Below are 12,306 nucleotides of genomic sequence, written 5' to 3'. Positions count from 1 at the left end.
TTTTATTGCGAAATTAAATTTTCGAAAAAAAATGATTTATTTCTTATAATTATTAGTGCGATAATAAAAAATTTTTTTTTCGATCGCACGAAATTAGATGGAACGACGATAACATTGGAATTACGGTAGACCCGGGGAAAAAAATCTGACGAACGCCGTTTTGGTTTGGAAGTGATAATGTCAGGTTTGTAGGTCTCCTTTTCACCTTTTTTTCTTCTATATACTTTGTATTTATGCTAAATGCAGTTAGGTTAGCTACACCTTTTATTGCTGTCATGAAAACTTATTCTACAAATTAAAACGACAGACTGTTTCCTGTGTTTTTATTTAAACTGAAGCTGCGATAACCTTCTTTCGAAAAGGGTATTACGCCTATACAGATGTGTAACATGGTTTAACTGTACTAAGCTCTCCATTGGAGTGTTTTGTAATGTTAAGCTCTCCTCTGTGCGCGGGGTTAGTAATCAAAAATCAAAATGGCGAAACATAGACGTGAATTTAAACACTATCGAGAATTATATTCTGAATGGAAAGTATCCAGAAGGGATGAAAGACAAAGGACTGAAAAGGAATTTTAGAAAATCGTGTAAACATTTTTCAATTGTGGATGGTAATTTTACATACAAACAAAATCGAAGGGTAATCTTTGAAGGTAAACAAAAGCAGAACATAATTCATGATGTCCATGAGGGAATAAACGAGAACCCTAGCATTGGTAGCGGTAGCATTGAGTGGGCATCGAGTTGTAGTTGATGTGTTTAATCTTCCAGAGGTGAATGGTTATAAACACTTAATTGATTACTTTTTAAAATGGTCGGAAGCCAAACCTGTCAAGGACAAAAGTGCTTCCATTGTCGCTAGATTTTTGTATGACGTGATGTGTCGCCACGGGTGCTTTAAGACCCAAATCAATGATCGAGGTAAAGAATTCGTAAAGGAGGTTTCAGATGCATTTCTCGAGTTAACAGGTACCGATCAACGAATAACTTTCAGCCTACCACCGACAATCGAATGGCCAATGCGAGATACAAATAGAACAATAAAAGATTCATTAGTATATGTTTTCGAAGAGAATCCAACAAAATGGCCTGACGTTATTGAAGGTGTTCTTTTCGCGCACCGTGTAAGTATTCACTTCTCAACCAAATATTTGCCATTTTTCACTGTACAACCACCAACCCGCCCAACCGATTGATATCAAGTATAACCTAATCAAGGAATCTATCGAAACTGATTATCCCTATGATTTCGAAACATGTAGAGCAGTTTTGAGTTTAAGTTCTAAAATTCGAGATGCAGCTCACAACGCAGCCAGCCAAAATATCAAAAAGGCCCAAAAGAAGCAGCAGAAAGCCTACGACAAACGACACAACAAACCAGAATTGACGTTACAAATTGAATCAAAGGTTACTTCGTCAGAATCTAAAACGGAAGGACAGAAAAGGTGGGAAGTTTAATTACAAATGGATCGGTCTATACACCATACAATCCATCCACATGGCGTGTGCGCACTTACCAAATAGAAAGGAGTAACCTTGAAGAACAAATACAATGTCAGTCTGCTGCTAAAATCATTTTATTCGAACGAAGAACTCGTTGAAGATCCCGTGTCTCAACCAACCAGAATCGTTGAAGATCCCGTGTCTCAACAACCAGAATCGTTGAAGATCCCGTGTCTCAACCAACCAGAATGGTTGAAGATCCCGTGTCTCAACCAACCAGAATCATTGAACATATCGTGTCTCAACCAGTCGGGATCGTTAGATCTTACACAGTAAAGGCAACGAAAAATCTTTATCAACTTCCAAATAAAATAGTTTTAATGATTTTGGAACTAGCAACAGCAAACCAAGATGTAATCACGTATACCGCGTTATTAAATACAATCCATTGTCAAAGAAAAACAAAATGTTATTTTGCCTTGCGTATACCTTGATTTCTACGACGACGTACTCGAACGTCTCCCAAGGAGAGAAAATAAAATCAAAGTTAGCGTAAATAAACTGTCAAGGCATTTCGACCTTGGTAGTGGTGCAATCGACGCTGTTTGCACATCAATTCGAAACAAGAATTGGAAGTCAGATTGGTTGGTTTATCTTATATATTAATTCCCTTGCGTGACTAAAACTGTGAGTCCACGACACGGAAATCACGGGTTACTTTTTTATGACGTGGCTGTACGCTAAAATTTAACTAAAAAGATTAGGGATGTACTTCATAGAAATCGCACATAAGGTGTAAATATATAACCCGCTGCTAATAACGATATAAATATATATACCCTTATGCCAAAAAACTCTATGTTAGCATATATATATAGGTATCGCTACATATGAAACGGTATTAGATATTCACAAAGCATACGGACTGTTAAATGAAGTTCCTAGCATAAAACGGAAATTGTGTTTACGAAAAAGATGGCTGTTCTTTTTGAGTATTCTCTACTCTTTCATTCAAAATAAATCTTTAAAAAAACATTTGAAGAAGAGCATGGTTTTATAAACTAATCATAGCAAGGTTCTGTAAGGTTTTTTCATGTTTTATTTTCAGTTTTGATTATATTATTGTTGCCAGACATGTTTTATAGCTAGCATCATAAAAGCCAACCACCACCAACAACTAGCTAGCTAGCTAGGAATATATATATATGTAGCCATGTTCTTTATACCTAGCTAAGTCTCCAGTTTATATTTAAGTGACTAGCTATTAGCTGCTGTAGCTAGCTAATGCTAGCTTTAAACTAAAGATTCCCAGTATATATATTCCCACAAAACCCATCAAACGTTATTAACCCTGAAGATTTTAAACATTTTCCTGGTTTTTTTTGGTTTGCGAAGTTCTTTTCCTCCAAATATTCTGAAAATAAAGTTCAGAAATTACTTATTTTTAAAATGTAAATTTAATTTCTTTCAAATTGTGGTTTTGACATTTTCATGTAAGAATTTGTGGGCAAACCCCTTAATCAGCATGCTAAAAGAACTGACTTTTCTTAATTTAGAATTACTAAACACAACCATTTTCTTACATTTAGTGTAAACTTTTGTGCGTATGGCTTATATTTAATACACCAAAAGAGCTACTTTGTTGATTTCAATTTTATACTCTTTGTAAGCTATTTTTTTCTTCTTTTTGACATTTTGAATTAACTTATTGTTGTAGAAGGCATATAATATACATGCATATAAAAAAATAGAATTTTGCAAATTTCTGTTTTACCACTCAATTTTTACATTTTATAAGTTATTTGGAACAGAATGGTATGAAATAGACCAAAATACCTGATCTTAGTTGTTTTTAATTTACAGGCTGTGTCTGTGAAACTTTAAGGGGAACATTTGGTTGAAGACAATGGCATGACATATACTGATAGAACTGATTTTTGTTGTGTTAGATGTTATATCTGAACCTTTTTGACATTTTATGTTAATTTTGCGAGGAAGGACCATATATATATACACAGAAGAAGAATTCAATTTTACACCTTGCAAGCTTTGTTTTTCTATATTTCGTATAAATTCTTACTGGGGAGGACTCCGTGCAATATATCGAAATGACTGATCCTTCTCGATTTAAATTTGATGTGTTCTAAATCGTATATATATAGTTTTGGAAATTTTGTGTAAGATTTAATGGGTAAGGGCTAGATGCAATGTGTCAAAAAAACTTTTTTTGTTGAATCAGAAGCACTCCCTACAACCATTCTTTTTTTTACAGTTTGTGAAGCTTTTGTGAGGAAAGAGTGTATGCAATATTATCGAAATAACTGATTTTTGTTGCAAACTGTTTTTCTTTGGCATTTTGGATTAAAATATTGTTTTAGAGGGCATATGCAGTAGATATATGTACTGAAATAGTGAAATTTTGCAAACTTTGATTTTGTCGTTACCTCTCATTTTTTACATTTTGATTAAACTTTTGTGGGAGACCGTCGGTATGCGAAGGACCAAAATAAGAGATTTTAGTATTATTTAGAATTTGTATTTTGTGTTGCAAAATTGGTGCAAAAATTGACATAAAATGAACTTATATACAGATTGATTGCTGTTGTTTGACTCATTATGACTTATATATATATTTTATGAAAATTTGTGACAGAATACTATGTGAGATTTGAAATTTTGTTTACTTTATTGATGGTAAAACAGCATGCAAATTGCTAAAAGGACTTTATTAATTTTAGGTTTAAACACCGTTATTTTGTTGGCATTTTGTCTAAAGTTTGGTGAGGAGGGACTGTATGCAATATATCAAATAATGTTTTATTGCATTATAATTTGTCCTTGCAAATCCCTTTTTTTACACCTTAGATAAAAAATTCTGTCAGAGGCACAATTTATTGTTTATTTTTCACATTGTGTGTCAACCTTTGGCAGGGTTTGCAATAAACTAACTGATTTTAACATATACAATGAGAGATTTGTGTTTGACATTGATCAGCTTTTTTGTATATATGTGGCGTTTTAAGTGATTTAAATTTTATGGGTGAGATGTATGTTGAAATGCTTTTGGAAACTTCTTTCCGAATAATTTTCGCATTTGTCAGATGGTCAGAGCAAGTAATTTTAGTAGATTTAGATTTTAAATGTCACATAAATACTGCAGTTGTTGAAAACCTTTAATTTTTTTGGTCATTTATATAATAATGCAGATGTAAGATGTGCACTGCTGTATTGTTTGTTTTTTGATGGACATATATCTGCTACATAAATTAAATGGAATACAGTGGATTCTTCCACGGGAAACAGCTAGTAGTTATTATTTATATAGTGTTTTGGAGGAAAAAGCTGGTAGTGAATACTACTCAGTATTCACTACCAGCTGTAATCTTATATATTAATTCCCTTGCGTGAGTAAAACTGTGAGTCCACGACACGGAAATCACGGGTCACTTTCTTATGACGTGGCTGTACGCTAAAATTTAACTAAAAAGATTAGGGATGTACTTCATAGAAATCGCACATAAGGTGTAAATATATAACCCGCTGCTAATAACGATATAAATATATATACCCTTATGCCAAAAAACTCTATGTTAGCATATATATATAGGTATCGCTACATATGAAACGGTATTAGATATTCACAAAGCATACGCACTGTTAAATGAAGTTCCTAGCATAAAACGGAAATTGTGTTTACGAAAAAAAATGGCTGTTCTTTTTTAGTATTCTCTACTCTTTCATTCAAAATAAATCTTTAAAAAAACATTTGAAGAAGAGCATGGTTTTATAAATTAATCATAGCAAGGTTCTGTAAGGTTTTTTCATGTTTTATTTTCAGTTTTGATTATATTATTGTTGTCAGACATGTTTTATAGCTAGCATCATAAAAAGCCAACCACCACCAACAACTAGCTAGCTAGCTAGGAATATATATATATATGTAGCCATGTTCTTTATACCCAGCTAAGTCTCCAGTTTATATTTATGTGACTAGCTATTAGCTGCTGTAGCTAGCTAATGCTAGCTTTAAACGAAAGATTCCCAGTATATATATTCCCACAAAACACATCAAACGTTATTCACCCTGAAAATTTTAATCATTTTCCTGGGGTTTTTTTGGTTTGCGAAGTTCTTTTCCTCCAAATATTCTGAAAATAAAGTTCAAAAATTACTTATTTTTAAAATGTAAATTTAATTTGTTTCAAATTGTGGGCAAAAACCTTAATCAGCATGCTAAAAGAACTGACTTTTCTTAATTTAGAATTACTAAACACAACCATTTTCTTACATTTAGTGTAAACTTTTGTGCGTTTGGCTTATATTTAATACACCAAAAGAGCTACTTTGTTGATTTCAATATTATACTCTTTGTAAGCTATTTTTTTCTTCTTTTTGACATTTCTGTTTTACCACTCAATTTTTACATTTTATAAGTTATTTGGAACAGAATGGTATGAAATAGACCAAAATACCTGATCTTAGTTGTTTTTAATTTACAGGCTGTGTCTGTGAAACTTTAAGGGGAACATTTGGTGGAAGACAATGGCATGACATATACTGATAGAACTGATTTTTGTTGTATTAGATGTTGTATCTGAACCTTTTTGACATTTTATGTTAATTTTGCGAGGAAGGACCATATATATATACACAGAAGAAGAATTCAATTTTACACCTTGCAAGCTTTGTTTTTCTATATTTTGTATAAATTCTTACTGGGGAGGACTCCGTGCAATATATCGAAATGACTGATCCTTCTCGATTTAAATTTGATGTGTTCTAAATCGTATATAGTTTTGGAAATTTTGTGTAAGGTTTAATGGGTAAGGGCTAGATGCAATATGTCAAAAAAACTTTTTTTGTTGAATCAGAAGCACTCCCTACAACCATTCTTTTTTTTACAGTTTGTGAAGCTTTTGTGAGGAAAGAGTGTATGCAATATTATCGAAATAACTGATTTTTTTTGCAAACTGTTTTTCTTTGGCATTTTGGATTAAAATATTGTTTTAGAGGGCATATGCAGTAGATATATGTACCGAAATAATTAAATTTTGCAAACTTTGATTTTGTTGTTACCTCTCATTTTTTACATTTTGATTAAACTTTTGTGGGAGACCGTCGGTATGCGAAGGACCAAAATAAGAGATTTTAGTATTATTTAGAATTTGTATTTTGTGTTGCAAAATTGGTGCAAAAATTGACATAAAATGAACTTATATACAGATTGATTGCTGTTGTTTAACATGACTCATTATGACTTATATATATATTTTATGAAAATTTGTGACGGAATACTATGTGAGATTTGAAATTTTGTTTACTTTATTGATGGTAAAACAGCATGCAAATTGCTAAAAGGACTTTATTAACTTTAGATTTAAACACCATTGCATTATAATTTGTCCTTGCAAATCCCTTTTTTTACACCTTAGATAAAAAATTCTGTCAGAGGCACAATTTATTGTTTATTTTTCACATTGTGTGTCAACCTTTGGCAGGGTTTGCAATAAACTAACTGATTTTAACATATACAATGAGAGAGATTTGTGTTTGACATTGATCAGCTTTTTTGTGTATATGTGGCGTTTTGAGTGATTTAAATTTTATGGGTGAGATGTATGTTAAAATGCTTTTGGAAACTTCTTTCCGAATAATTTTCGCATTTGTCAGATGGTCAGAGCAAGTAATTTTAGTAGATTTAGATTTTAAATGTCACATAAATACTGCAGTTGTTGAAAACCTTTAATTTTTTTTGTCATCTATCTATATAATAATACGCCAGTTCCGTGTGTCTGTAACAGGCAAAGTGGATATGTTCATTTTCCTTTAATCTTACCGAAATTTTCTTTGAAGTAACCGAAAAATGCATGTCTAATATGCTAAATTTTCTGACGGTACGGCGCGACGTCAATAACACCACTTTAACGTCAATATCCTATATTAAATTAATGAAGCCGTTACAGTGCACTTAAAACTTTGAGGCCAAATAACTTGGAAACGAGGTGGTGACGTCAATGATTTTTCACTGCGTGGCTAACTAGGGACCACCTGGGACCAATTTGGGTAAGTTTCCCAAACCTGGATCCCCGAATCCGTTTCGGAATGGACGGGTTGATGACGTCATCACAAAACCTTCAAATCCCAATATTTCTGCAACCGTTTGTCAAAAGTGCACGTTCCTATACATTTTCTTGATCAGCATTTCAAGATCTATACGATGAATGCATCGGGTGTACGAATTTGTGAAGAAATTTTTTTTGGAACTTTTGATAGGGACTTTGCTGACGTCAGCAAAATTTTAAAGCCCTTAAATCTCCTTAGACGTTTGTCAAAAACATAGGATACTATACATTTTCTTGATCAGCGTTTCAAGATCTATACGATGAAGGCAACAGGTATACAAATTTCTAAAAAACAGTTTTGGGGGTTTGACTGGCCATTGCTGACGTCAGCAAAATTTTAAAACCCTTATATCTCATTAACCGCTCATCAAAAGCACATGATCATATACATTTTCTTGATCAGCAGTTTAAGCTCTACACAATAGAGGCAACGTGGAAACACAGTTCTACTTTTTTTTGTGGATGGGTTGCTGACGTCATCAAAATTTTTATTCTGCCTCAGTGGATTTTTCCACGGGCTTTATCGACTAGTCTCTTATAATAATACGCTAAGTGTGTCTGTGTGTCTGTGACAGGCAAAGTGGATGTCTTCATTTGTCTTTGATGTTGCCGAAAAATAAATGTCTAATATGTTAAATTTTCTGACGTTACGACGCGACGAAAATAACACTACTTTAACGTCAATATCCTATATTAAATTAATGAAGCCATTACAGTGCACCTAAAACTTTGAGGCCAAATAACTTGGAAACGAGGTGGTGACGTCAATGTTTTTTCACCGAGTGGGTAACTAGGGACCACCTAGGACCAATTTGGGTAATTTTCCCAAACCTGGGTCCCCGAATCCGTTTCGGAATGGACGGGTTGATGACGTCATTAAAAAACCTTTAAACCCTAATATCTCTGCAACCGTTTGTCAAAAGTACATGATCCTATACATTTTCTTGCTCAGCGTTTCAAGATCTATACGATGAAGGCAACAGGCATACACATTTCTGAAAAAAAACATTTTGTGTTCTGACATGTCTCTGCTGACGTCATCAAAATTTAAATGACGGTTGTTTTTCTCTGTTATCCTGCCTAAGTGGATTTTTCCACGGGCCTTATCGACTAGTGTTAATTAATTCTTTAAAAGATTGCATTAGAGACCATATTGACACCTATCATGAAAAATGGTTTTTACTTGCAGAGGAATTAGCTAAAAAAATAAACATAACAGTTAGTGTTCCTCGAACTGCTAAAAACAAGTGCACAGGCCAAATTATACTTATTCTGATGTTTCAGATTACTTTAAAAAGGCCATAACTATCCCTCTTATTGACCATGTGATTTCTGAGCTAAACGATGGATTTGATCATTCTGTGACTGCATGTCATGGTCTAGTGATCATACCATCCAAACTTTTACATCTCCTTGCATATGAAAAAGAACACTCTTCTAAATTGCTATTGAAAAGTCAATTTGACACATTTGTAAATTTCTATTTTAACGACTTTCCCAACCCTTTAACTATTTTAAATGAGCTAGACGTGTGGGTAACCTTTTGGCAAAAGATGGAAAAAGAAAATCCTGAATCCATTCCAAACTCCATTGAAGCTACTCTTAAAGCTTTTCCTCGTGCAGATGGAGTCTTTAGCAACATAGAGGTGGCCCCAGGGGCGGATTCAGTGTACGTCAGTGCCCTCGCGCGACTGACATAATTTTTACTAGAAATCGTAAAAAATGATAGGGTGCTCTGATTCCGCAGGCCCTGCGACCGTTGAGCTTTATTTTACGGTCCTTCCTCTTCTGTGACTGAGTTGATAAATACGGCAAAAAGCGACTGACATCCGAAGGATTTTCATGCAAATTGATTGGCTTGCCGGCCGAAATAACGTATTCGGATTGGTTTACAAAAACCTGACTGCTTTGACCCATATTTACGGTATTCGAGGTGCGATTCAGCCTGCATTTTCTTATAGTTATTTTGAACTTTTATAAACCGATACCGTGTAATTAAAATTTCGGACCAAACGAAAGCAATTAGTGTTTTTTTTCGGACCAAATGAAAGCAATCAAAGGCTTTTCGGACCAAATGAAAGCATGCAAGACTAATAAGCAACCAGGCATGGTGACTCATGACACGTGTGCTGCAATGAGATGCAATAATTTTTTTAATGTGCAAGAAATATACGTAAAGTTATTACATTAAATCAAGTCTTTGTGTCAAAAATATAATTACTTGCTTATATTGGAACATATGTAGCTAGCTAGCTAGCTAGAAATTTCAATGCAGAGTGGGTTATTTTTTAAAGTTGTTGTTGTTGACCAAAAACTTAGAGAGTTCTGCAATTGCTTTATGGTAGGAAGATAATGCTTTATTATTCTTGTTATCTTAAACACTTGTAATAGCTAATAAAAGCACCACCACACTTTCATATGAAAAATCCTTTTTATACTTAATTTTCAATTTTCACGAAATAGGCCCAGAGCACACGTAGACTGATAATAACTTCCTGCAGATGTTAATAGCTTACTACTTGGATATATCATCTTAGGAATTATGACATTAGTACAAGTCTGTGAATTTTAAAAAAAAATAATATATAATTCCTAACCTAACCTAAAGTGTCAATTTTATGTGGGTAGTATAAAGAAGCATACTTTTCGCTAATGGTAAAAGTCCAATAACTTGTGCAAAAATTAAAACAATGGCTTAAAACTTGATATGGTATAGTTTTAGACCAGTTTGATTAAGGAGAGCCCAATATACATTGACCTCTCATTGTAGTTTTTAATTTTTTTAATTTAGGCATTTTCGTGGACGCCGATAAGGCATTTTTTACAGCATATCTGTTTTAACACAGATACAAGTGCAAAAACAATTAAAAGCAATTTTCGTGGTAGATATACAATAGGTAAACATAGGTTATTGAGATTTATTAACCCGAGGTGATTTATATTCAACGACGCGCAGCGGAGTTGAATATAATATCACCGAGGGTTAATAAATCAAATAACCTATGTTTACCTATTGTATATATGTTTTATTATATACCCAAAAGAGATTGTTACAATTAATATTACTTATTTTGTTTTGTGTTTGTAATTGTTGCCAAGTTGATGTCCAGTGATTTCTCCTTGTTATAAGCTTCAAATAACCTAAAGCTTGCTTCAGTACTCTTTTTTGTATTAACACTATCTTTATCGATTATTAATTTTTCAATTCTTGCATCATCTATGTCCCCGAAGCGATTCATTTTTGTTTCGATTTCTTTGTTTTGATGTTTTTGTAAAAAGAATTTTCTCGACAAAAAAGTTCCTGCCATTTCACGTGTTTGGAAATCGACCAATCAGAAAAGAATTAATGAGGCGGAAAGGATAAAATCAAAACATGCGTTTACGAATGTTTTGTCAAAACTATTGTTACGTCACAAGCCCTGAATAATACGGGTGGAATACGATTATTTATTCAATGGCTGTTTTTGCTTAATAATAATATTTATTCCATCTTACATATGATGACGCCTCTTTGTACAATTAAACTGGTGTAACACAATAGAATTTGTGGGGAATGAAGCTGTTTTTACTTGTACTTGGTTTAGTTTGTTTTAGTAGACTAGTTGCGGTAGCGTGGCTATTACTCTGAACAGAGAAAAATTTTGCGATCTTTCGCCAAATACTTTAACATCAAAACCCAAATTTCCTATTTTTCTAGCTGTGGTGCAAAGTGCTAAGTTGAACCTGTATTTACATCATTAAATGCTAAAAATACTTATGCTCAGGTTCATATTCTGTTTTGTCTGCAAGGTGTTGATGAAGGATGTGATGATAATTTTAAAGCCAACCATTTTTGTAATTCTGGTTAAAACAATTCTAAAAAATAAAAGCAAAACACCTTTTTTGAATAAGCTTACTACGCATAAATGTCTTTTTTCTTTCTTTATGTTTTTTTATAAGGAACCTGGCGAAGGGTCTAGTTCTAAAAGTTTCTTATTTGTAGGCTGAAATTCCATGTTTTTAGTTCCAACACATGGTTTACTGTGGTGTGTATTATTCCCATTGGGAACTTAGGTACAGTAACGTAATAAAACTACTTACTCCCTAGTGATGATTGTAACATCTTCAATTAATTGTAAGAATTAATTAGAAACAAGTTTCTTATTTCAGAAATAGATATAGAATGTAGTAGTAAAAGTTTCTTAATTTTTGAAAATTCTACATGTAGGTTTCTTATAAACATGTTTCTTATAAAAAAAATGTGTATATAGCAGACTGTCCATGTCTGGAATAGCTAATATTACGTTATTAGGCATTTCCTAGACATGCTGACGAGCCCTGATATTGGGCGAAACAGTCTTAAAATATATGAATTTAAACCGTTACTTTACCTACACTTTTTTGCAACCCTTTACAAGATGGTTTGTTATTTTGCTGTCCATTCGAAACTTAAGAGTAACAAACGTCTCTAACAAAGCTAATCATTTGAACATTATTTAGGCCGTTTATAGTGCGTAGAGGCTCAAAATAGCCAAAGTTTCCCGCCATGACCCCCAGCTGTTCTGGGCGCAGCAACCTGCTGCGCTTTTTTTTGCTTCGCAACAAATGTGACTGACATGCTAAAAATGCTGGATCCGCCCCTGGGCCCTTAGAATTTTAGCCACTATTCCTATGACTTCATGCGAATGTGAGAGATCCTTTTCTGCAATGAGAAGACTAAAAAACTATTGCAGATCAACAATGACAGAAGAAAGGTTTAATGG

This window comes from Hydractinia symbiolongicarpus, chromosome 1, assembly GCF_029227915.1.
Source record: "Hydractinia symbiolongicarpus strain clone_291-10 chromosome 1, HSymV2.1, whole genome shotgun sequence".
NCBI lineage: Eukaryota > Metazoa > Cnidaria > Hydrozoa > Anthoathecata > Hydractiniidae > Hydractinia > Hydractinia symbiolongicarpus.
Note: the sequence above shows the minus strand (reverse complement) of the source record.